The following is an 18231-nucleotide window of genomic DNA, read 5'->3' on the forward strand; positions in this document are numbered from 1 at the left end:
TGTTTTTAGTGATCACAAGATTTTGAAGTATTTGTTTGATCAAAAGGAATTGAATATGAGACAACGAAGATGGTTGGAATTTTTGAAAGATTATGATTTTGGTTTGAATTACCATCCTGGAAAAGCGAATGTTGTAGCCGATGCGTCGAGTAGGAAATCGTTACATATGTCTATGATGATGATTCAAGAATTCGAATTGTTGGAACAATTTCGAGATTTGAGTTTGGTTTATAAAGCAACGTCTTCGTGTGTTAAGCTTGGTATGTTGAAGCTTACTAGTGGTATTTTGGATGAGATTAGGGAAGGTCAGAAATCAGATTTGAAATTGGTTGATATTATGACATTGATTAATCAAGGTAAAGGTGGTGATTTTCGGATTGATGAGAATGGTGTTATGAGATGTCGCGATCGAGTTTGTATTCAGGATGTTGCGGATTTGAGAAAGAGAATTCTTGAGGAAGGGCATAGAAGTGGTTTAAGTATTCATCCCGGTGCTACTAAAATGTATCAAGATTTGAGAAAAATGTTTTGGTGGCAAGGTATGAAGAAGGATATAGCGGAATTTGTGTATTCATGTTTGACTTGTCAAAAGTCAAAGATTGAAAATCAAAAGCTGTCTGGTTTGATGCAACCGTTATCTATTCCTGAGTGGAAATGGGATAGTATCTCTATGGATTTTGTATCGGGTTTGCCGAGGACATCGAGTAATTATGAGGCAATTTGGGTCATTGTGGGTAGATTGACAAAGTATGCTCATTTTATTCCGATGAGGATGGATTATTCGATGGAAATACTTGCTAAGTTATACATTGAGAAGATTGTGTGTTTGCATGGTATTCCGTCGAGCATTGTTTCGGATAGAGATCCAAGGTTTACTTCTAGATTTTGGGAAGGTTTGCAAAGTGCTTTGGGTACGAAATTACGTTTGAGTTCAGCGTATCATCCACCAACTGATGGTCAATCGGAGAGAACTATTGAGTCGCTTGAAGATTTTTTGAGGTCTTGTGTTTTGGAACAAGGAAGAAATTGGGATAGTTTCTTACCTTTGATGAGTTTACGTATAACAACAATTTTCATTCTAGTATTGGAATGGCACCTTTTGAGACTCTTTATGGTAGAAGGTGTATAACTCCTTTGTATTGGTATGAATCGGGAGAGAGTGTTGTGGTTGGACCCGAGTTGATTCAATAGACTACTGATAAGATTAAGATGATTCAAGAGAAGATGAAGGCTTCTCAAAGTCTTCAGAAGAGTTATCATGATAAGAGGAGGAAGACCCTTGAGTTTGAGAAGGATGAACATGTGTCTCTTCGAGTGACGCCAATAACGGGTGTTGGTAGAGCTTTGAAATCGCGTAAGTTGACACTGTCGCACCCCAATTTTTGACCCTCATATTTCATTCATCTGGTCATGTCGCATTCACAAAACTACAAACACTATACTCCAAGACTTGCTGCTCCACTCTCCATGCCAAACACTATTGTCCAAAAACTCTGCACCTCTTGCTGCACTCTTCTGTCCAAACAATTCACAAAAATGTCAACACAAAAACCTGCAAGAGAAAGCCATAGAACAGTTACCACAAAGTGTTCAAATCTCACCAAATTTTCCCCCCATTTCTCATTTGACTCTGGCTATATAATATAGTTTGTTACACAGGAAAAGAGGAGGACACAGAAGTAAAACTCTGCACAAAAATTCCATCGATTCACACCTTCAAACCTAGCCTAAAACCTCACAAACCTTCCTCAGAAACCTTTGGCTTTCCAACCTTGCAACAAACATTCCCCAGACCTAAACCACAAAACCCAATACACTCACTCATACCTCATCATTCAAACACTCTGCATCACTCAACATCCTTCAGCAAGACCACACTCAAAGCAACAATCAATCCATAACACACGCAAAGATTCGGAATAACACAGCAACACACAAATAAAGAGAAGAAGGCGAGGTCGAAATATAGAACAAAGAATCCGAAAGTCTACCAGTGTGCCATTGTTACCATAGCTTCTGAGTTGGGTATCTTTTTCTTCCCTGATATTGATTTTTTATGTATTTTTTGAGCATGTCTACCCCTTCCTTGTGACAGATTCTTGATAGTAATTTGTAAGCATCAATAATATCATCTGGGATAGGGACTGTTTAGAGACTTAGGGATTTATTCTGTGATTCTCAAGTTTGTTTGTTTGAACCGTGAGAGAAAGAGAGACGATATGGTGTTGTTGTTGTTCCGTTCATACGCGCGAGGTTGAGTTGAGCGAGAAAGATGAATACCGAGCAAAGAGGTTTTCGATTTTGAGAGAGATGGTGAGATTTTGTTTGACCAACCGAATCGAGTGAGCATGCGAGATCGAGAGAGCACGTGAGACGTGTTTTATTTTTTCTTCTTCTTCGTGGAAGCGCAGAAACGAGTGAAAGAGAGTCAGAGTGAATGGCTGGAGTAAGAGAAGGAGGCGTATCCTCCTTAGGGTTTTCATTTAACCCATTTTGTGTGATTAAGGGTCAACCTGACCCGGTACGACCCAGTTCCGGCCCATAACTCCCTTCTTTTAAAATTCAGTTTTGGTTAATATAATGGGCCTGCCTCATTGTACTAGGCCCAGCGCTTTTATTTCCATGCACCCCCATGTTTACATTATAGCTTATGTTTTTTTATGGTGTTATTTAATTGCTTTAGTTTATTTTAATTATTGTTTAACTGTCGCCTTATTGTTATAAACAAAAATACAAAAACATGTTTTTTAGGTTAGATTTTATTTCTTATATTGAAAACTCCAAAAAAAATATTAGATTAATCTTCCAAATCCAAAAAATAAACCTTGGTCCAACGCCAAGTCGTCAAATAATTCTCGATCCAACGTCGAGCTTCTTCTTTTCGAAAACCTTTTTTTAACCATACCGAAAGATCGTGTGACAAGGGGTGAACACCTCTTGAATACCTCAATTCTTTTGGATTAACACTTTTTTTAAAAACCTTACATTAATCAAACCAAGAGATTAAGTGACAAGGGGTGAACACCTCTTGAATACCTTGATCTTTTGAATCAAAACACCTTAATGGAATCAAGAGATCAAGTGACAAGGGGTGAACACCTCTTGAATACTTTGATCTTTTGAACTAAAACACTTTAATCAAACCAAGAGGTTAAGTGACAAGGGGTGGACACCTCTTGAATACAATTAAAACACATTAATCAAACCAAGAGGTTAAGTGACAAGGGGTGGACACCTCTTGAATACCTTGATCTTTTGAATAAAAACACACTAATCAAACCAAGAGGTTAAGTGACAAGGGGTGGACACCTCTTGAATACCTTGATCTTTTGAATAAAAATACATTAATTAACAAGGACAACAAGTGACAATGGGGCTCGCTCCTGTTGAATACCTTGGGTAAAGGACGCGCTAGGTGAACACCTATGCTCAAACACTTTGCTAAACGTCCGCAACATCCCCTTTTAATCAACGAATGCGAACATACTTCCACATGTGAAGATCGAATATCTTCCACTTGAATGCGATGATGGCCAAAATCTCGTCTTACTCTTGATTTAGTCATCCATTCTTGTAGTGATCTCACATCCATGTGAGCGTAGTATTTCTATTTGAAAGCGATCGAGTACCTCTCGCTAAAATCAACCAACAAACTTTTCGTGGTTCTAGCCTGAACTACGATTGCTCTGACTTTCCCATTGCACGAGGGAATACGTAGGCACAAGATACAAACGTCTTGGCGAGCATAATAATAAAAAATCTTCTTTTTCTTCACAATCATAAAAAACCTAAAAAAACTCTTTCTTTTATTGTTTCTCGATTAATAAGCAAAAGAACGCAAACATAACACTAACACTCAAACACGAAACTGACTAAATGGGTCCCATCGAGTACGATGGAGGTGAGGGGTGCTAATACTTTCCCCTTGCTTAACCGACTCCCGAACCCTAATTTGGTTGCGATGACCATCTTATCCCTTTCTTTTTTTATTTGTGGGTTTTATCGATATTTTCCCTTTCCTTCTTGGAATAAATAAAGTTCGGTGGCGACTCTGTTGTACTTCGAGCGCGCGATAACGCTCGAGTCACATTTTTACCGCTACAGACACCACATTCCATTGGTCCTTATCAAATTTCGGAGAGGATAGGTGAAGTGGCATACCAGATTGCATTGCCACCGTCTCTTTCTAATCTTCATGATGTATTCCATGTGTCTCAATTGAGGAGTTACATTGCGGATCCATCGCATGTTGTTCAATTAGATGATGTTCAAGTGAGAGATAATTTGACGGTTGATACATCACCTATGCGAATTGAAGATCGAGAGGTGAAGAAGCTTCGTGGTAACGAGATTGCTTTGGTGAAAGTGATATGGGGTGGAGTTGCCGATGGTAATATCACTTGGGAACTCGAGGATAAGATGAGGGAATCGTATCCGGAGTTGTTTGTTTGAGGTAATTTTCAAGGCCGAAAATCTTTTAAGTGGGGGAGAGTTGTAACACCCTATTTTTATTAGATTTTAATTAATTAAGATATTTGATATTTGATAACTTTTTGTGTGTTTTATTTAATAATTATTAAGTGATAATTATTTAATTGGGTGGTAATATGTGATTTAGCTAATTAATAAATAGTATAATTATATTAGAAATTATCTAAATGGCCTTAGTTGAGTGAAAAAGAGTATTGAGTGGGTTAAGCCCAATGGGATAATGAGAGTTAAGAGAGAACTTTGTGTCAGAACCTAATTAGAAAGAAAAGAGGAGAAAGATAGAAAGGAGAGAAGAAGAACATAGAAGAGAAGAAGAGGAGATTGGTAGATTTCATTAAGAGGGTGGATTAAGAGTTAAAGGTAAGGGTTAGAATCTAAATTCTTGTAGAATCAATGATTGGGTAATGTGGTATGTGTTAGAAAATGAGATTTTAATTTAGGTATTTTCATAATTCATGAGATTTGTGTTGTTTATGCTTAGAACTGGTAGAAATAAATGTAATAATGATTCCTTACTTGATTCCATGGGTGGGTTTTGATTTATAACATGTTTGATGAAAAGAATGTGAAAACCTAACTTTTGAGATTTGGGTGAAATTCATAGATTTGCACGATTAATGAAGTTTTGGTGAATATAATGATACATATGAGTTATATGTGTGAGATGTGTGTGAAATTTGTGTGCAAATAATGGACAGAGTTGTGAATTGAGTGATGGAATGAAAAGACGGAACTGTGCTGACTTCACACAGAAAATTCATTATGCGCTGTGTTCGCGACGCGAACAATGGTGGCGGCGCGAACTGAATGAATTCTGGGATGACTTGGTTCTGCCTTGTACTTCGCGACTATCATACCCCAAAATTTGCCCATCATATTGTGACTTACATGACTTTCTAATACACAAGGCTACACAAGAATTGGGCATGCTCATCCTTCTCCTAAGCGAAAGGTCCCCAACTAGGGTTTTGTTTCTTCTCAGGAAAAAGAGATTTTTGACACCTCAAGTGGATTTAATGGATTCCTACATGCTTCAAAGAATCCCCATATTAATTTTCAAGCTTTGATTCACAAGATTGCTCATTCAATTGCTCAAATGATCCATAGTCGAACAGTTTGACCTAAAAGTCAACTATGGTCAAATCACAGTCAAAACTCCTGATTTTTGGTCAGCATCAATATCTTGAAGTCGCATTCATCATTTTATAAAGGGTTGATCATGATTAATCAAGGAAATCTCAGAAATCATCCAAACTTAAAGTTACTAAATTAGGGTTTCTAGGAGAAAGTCAATCCGACTTTGACTAATCATATCTCTCTCATAATTTATCATAAATTCCCCAAACAAAGCTCATTCTTAAGGAAATTCAATTCTCTACAACTTTGATGTTGGGCCTAAGACCAAGAAATGCACCATTTGAGAGATATGAGCCAAAATATTACAGGTCCTTCTAGAAGCTCGCAAAAAGCTGTTTTTTGTCAGGAGTCATATCATCAAGATAAAATCTCCAAATGCAAAAAAAGTTCCAAAGTGGCTTGTAGAGGACATCTTTAGCTTCCCCAAAAGACCTAGAACACCGTCATAGGATGAAAATTGAGAGAGTTATGATTGAAAGAAGTTGGGCGAAATTTGGAAAATGCATGAAACCCTAAGTGATGATTTTGTATTTACAAGTAATGGGCCATTGGTTTTGGACTTTCCACGTGGTAGCAAGCTCATTAGAGGCCCAAGGATCATTTGTTATTTATTTAATGATTTTTATTTTATTTCTAATTGAATTTATTCAGTTAAATTCATTTTAAATCAAAAATAAATCAGATAAAATCATATAAAATATGCCATGGAATATTCTCCTCATCTAAATCAGATTCATTCATCATCCAAGGGCCATGACACATTAAAAAAGTTATGGGAAATAGATTAAGACTTGATTTAGAAAGTTTTCATATGATTTTCAAGTCAAAATCTTTTCTAATCAATCCAAGGCTTTCTTTCCAAATCTCTCAACCCTAGTTCAGCCTCATATATATACACAATCATTCAGCCTCACTCAACAATGAAAACCCTAGCCTCAAGAGACAACCGCAAGTTATCAAAACTTCAAGAATTAGGACATAAGAATTTTCTCGATTTCAACGTGTTGCAGATCCCCTAAAGCCTCCTAACCGGTTCCTGAGAGAGTATAAGGTAACTCCATGAAGTTCTTGGGCGTTGAACATGCATGGATCGAATGTGGCATGAACAATATATTCATTCATATTTTTATTTTTTAAATCTCTCATATTATAGAATTTGAATGTGTTTTGATGTCATTAACAAGCTTCTGAGATTGTGTAGAGCAGGTACCAATGGTTACTCGAGGGTTCTAACGTGTAGGAGTCGAAACTCCATTGTTAGGGCTCGAAATTTATAACGTTTCGTATGCAGTTTTCCTTGCATTTTTAAGCCAAACGAACACCACTATCGTGATCGTAGGGGTCGATTTAGGGGGAGGCGTATTCTTTTGACATTTATTTGTGAGATCCTGCAGGTAAGTTCCCAGAATGCGATACGTATAACTGTTGCTAAATCATGGCAAAACCGCTGCCTAAAAAAGCTTATTTAAGAGGAAGAAGATGATGAACAGGAGGTGGGGCCCTGCTCTACGCGTGTTTCGTTGTCCCATTCGTAGGTCAGAAGGTCTCTTCCCTCTCTCCAAGCCTGATTGACCGCTCAACAATCATCAAATCCTCTCTCTCACTCTCATTGGGTCTCGCGCGTCCGATGGGCCCAGGGTTGACCGTCTCTTTTGATTTTCCCTATAACACTTGTTTATGCATTTAATGTTCTTTGTGTGGTTAGGTATCAACAAATGAAAGCAGCTCAAATGAAAAAACAAGTGACCTGCAACCCCATGCATCCGGGTTCGATCCCTGGGTGTTGTTTCTTTTTTTTCTTCAAATTATCTGTTACACAGATCCCATGCTGCTAGACAACGTGCGCGCTCCATGCGCTCTCAATCTTACACCGTCAGATTGCCAGCGACCTGGATCCGAAGGCCACAAAAACCAATTCCCACGATGGACACTCAGAGGGTGACCCGTACATGATCAGGCGCCCTTGATTTATTGTTTTTAGCTTCTTTCCTTATCCGTTTATTTTAATTTCTATTTTTGCTTTGGTTTTGCAATTAATCACCATTAACCAATAATTGACCTTTAATAAAATAATCTAACCATTTAGAAATAGGTTTTAAATAAATAAATTAACCCCTTTTTATTTATAACTATTTTAATTTAATTAGGATTAGGATGTTAATTTAATCAAAAAATATAATAACTAAGTTTTATGTTTAGTTGATTTTTATTAGTTGCTTAACTTAATATTTATAAATAACTAGGATTTAATTATGATAAATAATTTAGACTTAGGTTATTACATAATTAGGTAATTAGTCTAAAATTAGGGTTTAATTAATTAAAATTAATATAGACTTTTAAGTTTAGATTAATAAGATAATTAGTTAGGTTTCTACCTTTTAACCCTTATTTATCTAATATTCGATTTCTCGACTTTTAAAATCCTAATTTCATTTCCGAATTCTCTTCTCATCTCCGAACTCCTTTGAATGTCGTGTGATTGACTATTTATTTATCTAATTATTTATTTAGATTGTTTATTTAAATATTAGCAATCGATGTATAGGGCGCAAGGTTATTTTTGTAATAGCGTAGGTTTACGTTTCCGCACTTTTAATTTCCGCATTTTAATTTCCCACTATTATTATCTGTTTAGATGAATGCCTTAGGATTGTATGATAATACAAGATAACTTAATCAAACACTAGCTAACTTAACTCAAGATTAAATATCTGAATCTAACACACCCATTTTACTGTTCACACACTCACCTCTAGGGTTTCCCCTCTTACGTTGCCTTTAGGAAAACAATGGTCAAGTCCCTCGAACGTAGGGATGTCTTAGCAAGGTTGCCTCTGATTAATTTCATCATAGTCCCTTCGAGTTGCCTGCGATAAAACGATGACCGTCCCTTCGAAAGCTAAGACGTCTTTACATGTTGCCTTCTATGACCATCCGATGACCATTCGATTGTCCCGAACACGTCCAATAGATAGGACTACCTACCCACAAATGGTATGGTTAGTCTTATCCCTTAAATGAAAGTTGAAAGTATAGGAAAGACCAAACATAGGGTAAGTAGCCTTCAGTTTGCTTGCTCAACATAAAAATGCTTTTCACACCCTGTTTTTCAACATTGTCTTTCCAGACATCTTCAAATCAAACTATTTCTCAAAACACATACACACTATGCTTTTTCAAGCTTTTCAAACAAAACAAAACGAGCTAAGAAAACTAAGAGCCCGTAGATAACTACGGATGAAATGGGTGCTAACACCTTCCCTTTTCATAACTTACCCCCCGAACTCTTTTTCTCAAAAGGTCTTTACTGTACTTTTATACCTTTCCTAATTGGACAAAATAAAGTTCGGTGGCGACTCTTGCTCACCGCAACATTTGTTTGTGACATTTCTAAAAAGTCAGTACTTCCACCGTGTTACAGAACTGGCGACTCTGCTGGGGATTATTAAAGGAGGGGTTACCTTAGAGCTTAGTTCACTTTAATACTTGCTTGTTTGTTTTGTTTTCTTTACTTTTAAGGGTATTGCTTGGGTATATTACTGTGTGAAAGATCCTACACCTGGATCTAGTGTACCTTAGGTATGTGGCAATATACCAAGGAGACTGTACGACATGTATCGATATGGTTGATCTGGTGGCCACCGTTAGTGCGACGCTTTGGTTTGTCCTGATGGCCCTTGAAAGTGATCGAGGAGACATTTGGCTTCCGCGTGGTGTCATTAAGCACTAATTCGCCCTTAGAACCTTAGTTAAACTTGACTTTGGCCTATAGGAAGTAGCGAGATGACTGGCTTTGGATTCCTGACTGAAGCTGGTTGATACTCGATGCTACACTCATTGAGATTGGACTCTAGGGATGTTTTTGGCTGGTCGTTCGAGTGTCATGTTGAGATAATGCCCGCGAGAAAGATCAGGGATATGAGCACCATAGAACCCGGTTACTATTTTAGGATAAGTTGAACCAACTAAACTTGAGTGGGAAGGGTACTTGCTTATGGACTTCACGCAAGCCTTTAAACCTAAAGACACTTGTGTGACTTGCTTGTGTGTGATACTAACCCTTCGACTTCCTTGCAGGATTTGTTAATACCCTAACCATTTGGTTTCCTTGCAGGATTTGTGTGTACGCTAACAACTTGAACTCTTTGTAGGACTTACTCGTCCTCATCACCTAACTAACCTTTTCCAAGGATCTTAGGGATTTAGGGCGCACAATCTCAGGTGCTATTATCAAGAGCCTAAAATACTATCAAGGGGAAAGAGGATTTATTTTCCTCTAGCCAGTTGCGTTCAAACTCAAAGGCAAAGTTCCTATCAAGGGGCAAGAGGATTTATTTTCCTCTAGCCAGATGCCTTCAAACTCTAATGTATCGTATCCCGAATTAGAGGCTATGACCCACTGAATATGGTTAGCTTGATTCTTGTAGAAGGACGTTCAAAGAAAAAAGTAAAAGGTTTTCAGACAAAGCTGCAACCAAGTTCGATCTCTAACATTGAAAACTGAGTTCCAAAATGATCCTTGAAAACATTGCATATGCATTTGCATACATATCATTGCATAACAGGTTTCAAGACAACGAGCTTCATTTTCTGCCTCAAATCCCTAAAGCTTGATACTTAACACTCCTGTGTGGCTTCATCGGAATCTTCTTCTTAGAAGTAACCTGCAGTTTCGGATACTAACACTTGGTTTGTCTCCCGCTCTGGGGCACTTGACCATTCGATTGACGACTGTCTGCCATTTAGAGACAAGATTCAAGGCCTAATAGACACAAAGGTTATCACATTCACACCTGCAAGCCAGATTTGAAATTCTCCTTCGACTCAACGGATCTTTTGAAGCAATAAGTCCATACGGAGAAAATCTCCTCAACTTTGACAATCTCTACATCAGCATGCATGTTCATGCGTAGTATTTCTTGTTTTGATTCAATACTGTTTATATGTCATACTTGTTTGTTTCTGAACTATAATAATGATGCATTGAGTATGTTTGTCTTGAAATAACCCATTCTCTCTTGCTCTTATATGTTTTCATGTGCTTGTGATACCAAACTCTCGGTGATAAAGCACGATAACTCCGAAGGGAGAATGACGAATAGATGATACCCATAATCTTAAATGGTGTGCTTTCTAGTAAAACCCTGTTGATGATGTACAGGCATTGTTTAAAATCCCCAAACACTGGAGATATAAGGAAGTTAATCCCTTGTCAACCCCTTTTAGCCTTGAAGTAGGAGTTTCTTTTCTATACGAAAAACCCTCACATTTAACCCAGGGGCAGGGTAGTGTTCAGTTAACATGATTGAGTGTTTAAAATTCATCAGGAGCTTGCATCTAAGGATACAACAGTGGTTAACTTTCAAAAGGTTGAGGAAAGTCGAAACCGCAATGGTTATCCCTCACATTAGGAGATCGAGATATGACGATACCACAATGGTTATCCCTCGTTAACCAAGAAATTAGGCAGTCACTATATCTCCAACGAATCGAAGACATCTTAGGATCATACGACTTGTTCAAAAAAAGGAAAAATGAACCGAAAAAAAGAGAAAAGAAAGCCCGCTAACTCAACAAACTTGAAAACAAGTGACTTAGGCAAAAGTTAGGGCATCCCGCTGGACTTCAAACTCGGAATACAAAAGAATTTGTCCAGGCAAAAGTTAGGGAAACAAAAAAGATCCTCAACAAAAGGGGCAAATTCACGTGTCTATAAATTCAAGATCGTGTGATCAGACACCAAGAATAAAAGGTAAGTGACTTCCATGTCCAAACACCTCATCAACTCCTCAATCGTATGTCTCAAACTCCTCTTGAAGGATGAATGCTCGCGTCAAGTCAACTGAACTTAGGTTGGAGAACATCACGAAGGGGGTGGGCACCAATAAAGTTTTGAGCCTAAAAATCCTTTTTTCTAAAACCGTGAACCTGGCCACGTTTCAACCCTCAAAAGTCCTAATTGAAGCACGGTTAATTCGATAGCATACTGTAACAAGAATACGGTAAACTGACTCCTAGGAGTTTTGCTAAAAATGTTTGAGTTGGTATCTGTAGCAACCTGCCCTAAAAATAAAATTTAGAGTCACCACCTATTCTGAAGGGCGAATAGGAAACCCTACGCAATTAAGAGATTGGGGTAAGATTATTATAATCAGGTCGAGGGAAGGTGTTAGGCACCCTCAACCCTTTCCTATGGCTTTGAATCTAAGGTAACAGTTTTATGGCTAAAATATTAGGATTTAATAGCTAAATATATGAAAAGGGTGAACAGTAAGATTTAAAACCTGATTAGGATTTTGAGGAAGGGGACTCGCCTTGTTACCAAGTGCCTACGTATCTCCTTATGGAGAATCAGAGTCAACGTAGTTCGGGCACAGGGTTGTACGCCTTTGAATTAGTATGAGGTTGTTTTAAGTTGTTTTAAAGGCTTTTTGAATGGCCTATCGTAGTTTTTGAAATGCGAAGTTCGAAGGTATTTTGAATTACCTTATCGTAGTTGTGAACATCGCAGTGTAGAAGAGATGAATTTTGTAGTTCCGTGGTTTAGTGTGTTTTGAATGTTTTTGGCGTACAACCCTGATTTAATATGTCACCGTTAGTTGCAATGATCAATAGGTTTGATCATTATAGTTAACGGATTAAAGGGGTATTGCTGGTTACTCTGACCGATAGATTCGATCGTCGCGGGCAACAAATAAAATGTATTTTAATCTTGTAATTTTTTATCTCTTGTCTAATGCGACTAATGGATTTAGCCGGGTCGAGAAGAGAATTAATTAAGGGTTAATGTTCTTTGCCAAACGGGAAGTAGGATTGGGCAAACCCTAAGGCACGGATCACCTTTCTAGGGTTTGTGTGGTTTTTTATAACAATTATAATTTATTAAATCAATTAAGTCGAATAATCGAAATAATCGAATAAATAATTTTAAACCCCTAATTATAACCCTAATCTTAATTTAGTTCTATTATTAATTTAATTTGACTACCAAACTATATACCATAAAAATATATTAATTCAATTAACCATTAAACAAATAAATAAATGAAATAATTAAGAAAAACCTAGAGAGCAATCTTGTGCTGCTAGCCCTTGAAGTCCCATGGTGGAGCTCCACGCTATGGAGCATTAGATCTAATCTTGATGGGATCCAAAGGTTCCTGAGTGAGAGTACAGGGTGGGCGTGTACGCATGGAAAGCACCGGATCTAAACGAGAAAAGCATCCAAAATAAACTGTGGCCATGGGGGTTCGAACTCCCATCCCTGTGTTTATCAACAAGAAGCTTTTGCCATCCCTGCTGCGCGCCCTAGCTGCAAACATACGCGAACCATGTGAGTATAATAATATAGAGACGAATTTCAAAATAAAAAAATGCGTTGCAATGTTCTTCTTCTTCTTCGCGAGATACAGGGACACAGCAACAGCTTGTTCCGGGGCCATTAACCTGCAGGTCTCAAATTCGCCATACCAACACCATAAATCGTGAATAAAAAACCAGATCGAGCATATGATACGTCACGAACTCAATACACCCCTTAATTTCCTCTGAAAACACTTCTAGATAATACCCCCAAAATTAAGGAAGAAGACCCTAACCATGGTGGATTTTGATACCTGCACTTATACTTCAATTAAAAGGCACAGAAAGATTGTAAACATAATTATAAACACGAACAAGTAGTCAATTTCGATTTATTGTGCGTGTATGCTTGGATTTCGGAAAAAAAAGGATTCGAGGCAAAACGTGAATGTTAGCTGTGTTTGCGTGAATTCAGATCGATGGAGGTTATGCAGTCATGTCCCAAAAGCTCCCTCGAATCGTACACAAGAACTCTTTTTTTCTTCTTTTTTTTTTCACTTGTGCCTCTTTCTCATAGAAAATAGAGGGTGTCAATTGGTTTCCTCCTCAAAGGATCTTGCTGTCTTTTTTCTTTTATTTTTTTCGGCCCCCCTCTGCAGTTGTTAGAAAAAATCTCTTTTTATATTGGTCAATTTAGGGTATTTCTATACCTAATGGGCCTATTGCCCAACTAACCTAATAATTATAAAAAGATTAAAAATAATCTTGATAATAATAATATGATAATACTAATAATGTTCTAACCTAAATAATAATATTAATGCTAATTTTAATAATACATGATTAATAAAACCTAATTAATCCTAATACTATCTAATAATAATTCTAATAATATTAATATTAATAATAAAATTTATAATGCTAAAATCGAAACAAATGTTAATAAAACCCATAATACCCCCAAACAATGATAAAACCTTGTAATAGTAGGGCCCAATGTTCGGGTCCTAAACATCTGTTACTTACGCCCTTGTGATAACCTGATTTATAAGAGAGCGGGTTTGACAATAGAAATGTCAAACCCCATGACTCTTAATTTTGAACCTTGATGGATTAACGGACATAGATTTGATCGGGCAAATTTTGGGGTATGACAGCTGCCCCTGTTCAATCTTCTTAAACCTGAAGAGTCGGATAGGCACGTCTGCCGATCGTGATCTAAAGGTAGAAGATGATTGGACACTGAGAATGCCCCGAAATTTGCATTTATTGGGAAGAAGTTATGTAGGGGATGGGCTTAAAGATGCCACCCAAGGTAAATACCCTTCTTTTTTGAATGTGAAACAGGTGCTTTCGAAAGGAACCACCCGCTTTGATTGTAGTACGGCCTAAAAAGGTAACCTGAATTTCATGCAATGTTATGATGCATGTAATGTATGATGCAATGAGCTTCTCAAAATAAATGAGAGCGATGTATGTATATGCATTATGCATGAATGAGGTATGTTAGTTGAATGATGCATGATTGTCAATTGAAGTATGTTAGTAGTTTTGAAAAAGAAAAACCTTTGTTGGTTGTTGATGACGTTTTGGAGAAGATCATTGCCGAGGGACTAACGTGATAAACCCCATTGAAGAAACCCTTTGTAAACCCCTTTGTAAAACCCCTTTGTTTTTTTCGAAGTAGATCACTACCGAGGGACTAACGTGATAAACCCCATTGAAGAAACTCTTGGTAAAACCCTTTGTAAATCCCCTTTGTATTTTCGAAGTAGATCACTGCCGAGGGACTAACAAGATAAACCCCATTGAAGAAACTCTTGGTAAAACCCCTTTGTATTTTCGAAGTAGATCACTGCCGAGGGACTAACGTGATAAACCTCATTGAAGAACCTTTCGTAAACCCTTTGATCACTGTCGAGGGACTAATGTGATGGGTAAACGTAACTATCAATAGCGATGACTCACAGTTTCTTGTGTAGAAGATCGTTAACTTACTATAGCGCTAGCAAGCTTTCGTAGTTTGTGAACCCCAAAAGAATCACTTGCTATAGTTCTAGCAAGTTCACCTGCACCAATAGGATTACTTGTCATAGTTCTGTCAAGCTCACCTGCACCATTTGGATCATCTGCCCTGGTACTGTCAAGCTCACCTGCACCATTTGGATCATCTGCCCTGGTTCGGACAAATTTCACCTACACCATTTGGATCATTTGCCCTGGTTCGGACAAATTTCACCTACACCATTTGGATCATTTGCCCTGGTTCGGACAAATTTTACCTGCACCATTTGGATCATTTGCCCTGGTTCGGACAAATTTCACCTACACCATTTGGATCATTTGCCCTGGTTTGGACAAATTTCACCTACACCATTTGGATCATTTGCCCTGGTTCGGACAAATTTCACCTACACCATTTGGATCATTTTGCCCTGGTTCGGACAAATTTCACCTGCACCATTTGGATCATTTGCCATGGTTCGGACAAATTTCACCTACACCATTTGGATCATTTTGCCCTGGTTCGGACAAACTTCACCTGCACCATTTGGATCATTTGCCCTGGTTCGGACAAATTTCAACTACACCATTTGGATCATTTGCCCTGGTTCGGACAAATTTCACCTGCACCATTTGGATCATTTGCCCTGGTTCGGACAAATTTCACCTACACCATTTGGAGTCACTTGCCCTTGTTCGGATAAGTTCACCTGCACCACAGGAATTACCTGCCTTGGTTCTGACAAGCGTACCTGCCTAAGAAGAGATCATTTGCTATAGTTCTAGCAAACTTACCTGTATCAAAAGAATTGCCTGCCATGGTTCTGACAAGCGTACCTGCATGGAAAAGATTCACCTGTTTGGAGACTCATGACTCGTGGGTCGGAGAAAATAGCATGTCAAATATTCACGACTCGAGGGTCGGAAAACAAACCGATCGCAACACGAGGGTTGGAAAACCACGACATGTGGGTCGGAAAATACACCTATCACAACACAAGGGTTGGAAACTCACGACTCGAGGGTCGGAAAAAAAAACAAATCATAACGCGAGGGTTGGAAACTGGGCTTTTGTAGTATGTGAATGCACTAGATGGTATGCATATGCTAATGCGCATGTATGTATGCTGATGCTGATGCCAATCTTGAGATTTTATCTCCTTATTGAACCTGTTTAAACCATATTTGCCCCTACACCACGGCTATGCTTATGTCGGCTTGGTAATGTTTATGTATGCGGGTAATGCTTACGTATATGTTGATTGATGAGTGGAACGAAGTAATGTCTTCTACAAGACTACCTGAAAAGGTTTCTAGAATGGATATGAAAATTTGTCTTGAGGAAGACTACCTGAAGAGGTTCTTAGAAAAGGATAAAATTAGACTACCTGAAAAGTTTTTTTTAGCAAAGGATAAGGAATGTCTTAAAGAAGACTACCTGGAAAGGTTTTTAGAAAGGATAAGATTTGTCTTAAAGAAGACTACCTGAAAAGGTTTTTTTTTGCAAATGATAAGGAGTGTCTTAAAGAAGACTACCTAGAAAGGCTGAAATATGTCTTAAAAAGACTACCTGAAAAGGTTCTTGGAAAGGCCAATGAATGTCTTAGAAAAGACTACCTAGAAAGGTTCTTAGAAAAACAATGTCTTAAATAAGACTACCTGAAGAGGTTCCTGGAAAGGATGACAATTTGTCTTGAATAAGACTGCTTGAGGAGGCTCCTAGAAAGGATCGTGAGATTTGTCTTAACGAAGACTACCTAAAAAGTTACGATGTAATGTATCAACCAATGTATGTAATGCATGACTTATATGTATTTGCATGATGCTCCAATGATAGGTTGTTGATAACCATAGCGTATATAGCTCGTTGGAGTTGTAGGTTTGTTTGATAAGGTGGGGTGTGATGCTAGCGCGATTTCCCAATCCCTGTTTTTTGAACTTTGAAGATCGTAGTTAGGAGAAAGATTTGTTCGATGTGGTAAAGTGTGAGAACGCCTTTTCCTTATGTTGTGCGCCTTGCCCCAGTTTGGCTCTTTTGAAATACTCCACGCCTTTAACCTTTTGAGGTTCTCCACACCTTTAATCCTTCGAGGTTCTCCACACCTTATGGATTTGATATCCAATGCCCCAATGTTTATTGGGAAAAGGCGCCTATGATCTCCAAGCCGTGAAGGAAATGCCCCAAGGAATAACCTTGTCATATGCTTCGACGTTTAGATTGAAGGGTATGCTCTTGATCCCCAGGTTATGGAAGGTTATCCATGGTGTTCTATCCTTTAAAATTTCTCCCATGTTTGACATGCCCCTGATTGAGATTTCTTCGAGATGTGACCCAGGTCGATTGGACCTTAGGAAGAATGCCCTTAGTAAATAAGATGTTTGATTGTATGCCCCTGTAATCCTTGAGATTTTGCCCTTGTTTAGGAAAACCCTCTGGACGTGGTTTCCCCATTCAAGAGTCTTTATTAGAAGTGTGTAGCAACCTGCCCTAAAAAGTAAAGTTTAGAGTCGCCACCTATTCTACCAAAGCGAATAGGAAACCTCACGCAGTTAAGAGATCAGGGTAAGATACTATATTCAGGTCGAGGGAAGGTGTTAGGCACCCTTAACCCTTTCCTAAGGTTTGCATTATAAGGTCAAGGTTTATGGCTAAAAAATAAAGAAAGATGACAGACAGTTAATAGAGTTAAAGGCTAATTATTTCAACATGATTAGAGTTTGGAAGAGGGGGACTCGCCTTGTTGCCAAGTGCCTACGTATCTCCTTATGGAGAATCAGAGTCAACGTAGTTCGGGGAAGGGTTGTACGCCCTTAGGATTAAAATTTGACTTGGTATGGTTTGAAGGCTTTTTGAATGGCCTGTCGTAGTTTTGAATAAGGATGAAAATCAGTAGTTTGATTTGAAGTGTTTTGAATGTTTTAGATTTGGGAAGTGTTTCTTAGGATTGGGCGTACAACCCTGATTTTTTAGTTTGTACTATTAACCGCAATAATCTATTGATTCGATTACCATAGTTAACAGATTAATAGTTGTATCATTACCAATTTTAATCAATTGATTTAATTATTACTAATAACGAATAATAGTATTTTTAACAATTTTTATGAATTAATTTGTACCGTTACCCCTCGTAATCGATTGCTTCGATTAAAAAGAATAACGAATTGAGGTATGGAAAATGAATAAGTTAATCATCGCAACTAATAAGATAGTTGAAACCATTTAACCAAATAAAAATTAATTACGTTTTAATTAAATATCATTTTAATTAAAATTATTATTGACCATAGCGA

The sequence above is a fragment of the Vicia villosa genome, linkage group LG7 (genome assembly GCF_029867415.1).
Source record: "Vicia villosa cultivar HV-30 ecotype Madison, WI linkage group LG7, Vvil1.0, whole genome shotgun sequence".
Taxonomy (NCBI): Eukaryota; Viridiplantae; Streptophyta; class Magnoliopsida; order Fabales; family Fabaceae; genus Vicia; species Vicia villosa.